The 2,249-nt window shown below is 42.9% G+C and overlaps 1 non-coding gene across 1 annotated transcript; it reads left to right on the top strand.

Moving 5' to 3' along the window:
- The first annotated feature begins 1,963 nt into the window (after positions 1-1,963).
- Positions 1,964-2,038, top strand: Trnat-ugu. The gene has a single exon. It is a non-coding gene; the product is annotated as a tRNA-Thr (tRNA).
- Positions 2,039-2,249: the final 211 nt, after the last annotated feature.

Here is a 2,249-nt window from a genome sequence, read left to right as displayed (position 1 = left end):
TGAAACATATGTCTCCAAAATGTGGAACGTTATTTGGTATGCAGTGTCTACACAAGTAAATAATTGCTCACCAATGATATCAAATGCATTAATGGTTTAGTCAGCTCTCTTACAACCTGAATTAAACTGTTTCCTTTATTGTTTTCAGATCTTACACTCCTTGGACAGAGGCACAGAGATAGCTATGGTAGAGTTAATTTTATAAAAGCCCTGCAGCATATGATCATTTAAGAAGAGAGGTTGGGATGAAGCTGCCTTCAGAAAAACCTGTTCAGAAGTGGGTCACTGAAATGAACAGTATAGCTGGCACAGAAACTAATTTATTCAAATATCTTGGTGAAAAAATGAAGATAACGGATGAAAGTTGCAGAGATTGTGCATTGATGTTCAACAAGATGGGTGTGAGTAAGTGTGCCAGGTACTGCACTAAGTATGTCACTGAGGGCTATGAAGATTTCAGTAGCCTTGGATGTTTGTTTAGGGGAGGCAACACAGGCTCTCATGTTCCTTGCTCACAGGCTGTGACAAAAATAAAAGATATCTGTTGCCTGTATTACATCTTGTCAACAGACTATGTCTCATGTGATGAAACAGTTGCTCCGTGTTGTATTAGAGAGACTTTATGCTGCTGGTTTAAAGGTTCATTGTATTATTTGTAATCAAAGTTCCAACAATGGCTCATTAGTACTTGATTTCAGTGTTACTGCAGAAAAACCTTTCTTCCGTTATTGTGACAATGTTCTCTACGTTATATATGATGTATGTCATCTTCTTAAAAGTCTCCCTAACCATTTGCTGGAGAGAGATGTCCAGATTAATTTGGATGACATTATGTCTTGGCAAGACATTGTCAAAGTGCATCAATTAAGCAGGGAGGACACCAAAGCAAGAATGTGCTGCTTTCTCAATTATAGACATATAAATCTCAATAACTTTGAAAACATGAATGTTTGACTCACAGCAAAAGTTTTCAGTCATTCTGTCTCAGCTGTTATTCTATCAGCATACTCTACATTGGAGCTGCAGAGCAAACAGTGCTGAACATTGCATCCTTTCTGGTAAGACTGAACAGCCTGCTCAATGCTATGAACAGCAAGACTGTGTATGATCCAAAACCATTCACCTGTGCTCTAAGCAGCCAAACAAGTTGGTTAGATTATTACCTTCAGGACTCTCTGGTCTGGTTAGAAACTTGGAAGATCATTAACCCTCCACAAAAATCTGTGCACTCCCTCTGGGTTTTATTGGCCTTCAACAGGCAGTTTATGATTTGTTAAAGCTGTGGAAGGACATGAAAACTGAGGCTCTGAGTTCTTCTTGACATCACAGGTGAACTAGGATCATAAAGAAAACATTTCCAATGAGCCGCCAACAGTCAGGTTTTAACAAGAATATATATGACGGTAGTATCTGTTCCCGAAAGAACAGTTACCATGGATGACCATGCAGCTTTGGTAGAAATGAAATGATAATTAAATGGACACCCTAGCTGCAAACAGGCGTTGATGTACTTCATTGGGGACATGTTGAAAATGTGTGCCCCGACCGGGACTCGAGCCCGGGATCTCCTGCTTACATGGCAGACGCTCTATCCATCTGAGCCACCGCGGGCACAGGGGATAGTGCGTCTGCAAGGACTTATCCCTTGCACTCTCCCCGTGAGATCCCTTGCACGCTCCCCATGCTGCATGGTCATCCACGGTAACTGTTCTTTCGGGAACAGATACTACCGTCATATATAGTTAAAAAATGTGGCTTCCCAGCCATTGACCTTCTTGTGCGAACGCACACGCTATGCCCGGACTCGCACGGGATTTGGTAGATTAATCTGCCACGAGTAATGAGTATTATGGGCAAACATCTATTAGGCGCACTACGAATGTAGTGGTGTGGACATGTTGGGAATGTGGATCTAACGGGGAGCGTACAAGGGATAAGTCCTTGCAGATGCACTATCCTCTGTGCCTGCGGTGGCTCAGATGGATAGAGCGTCTGCCATGTAAGCAGGAGATCCCGGGTTCGAGTCCTGGTCGGGGCACACATTTTCAACATGTCCCCAATGAAGTACGTCAACGCCTGTTTGCAGCTAGGGTGTCCATTTAATTATCATTTCATTTAACAAGAATCCCAGCTGCCAGGAATTTCGCAGGAATTTACAGCACATTGTGGTAGCATCACTAATGACACCTCTCAGTTTGGCGAACTGTGAGCCCAGTGAGGACTACAATTGTGTGCTGGAGGGCAACGAC

Source organism: Schistocerca americana, chromosome 2, assembly GCF_021461395.2.
Source record: "Schistocerca americana isolate TAMUIC-IGC-003095 chromosome 2, iqSchAmer2.1, whole genome shotgun sequence".
NCBI classification, from domain to species: Eukaryota; Metazoa; Arthropoda; class Insecta; order Orthoptera; family Acrididae; genus Schistocerca; species Schistocerca americana.
Note: the sequence above shows the minus strand (reverse complement) of the source record. Positions and strands in the feature narration are given on the sequence as shown.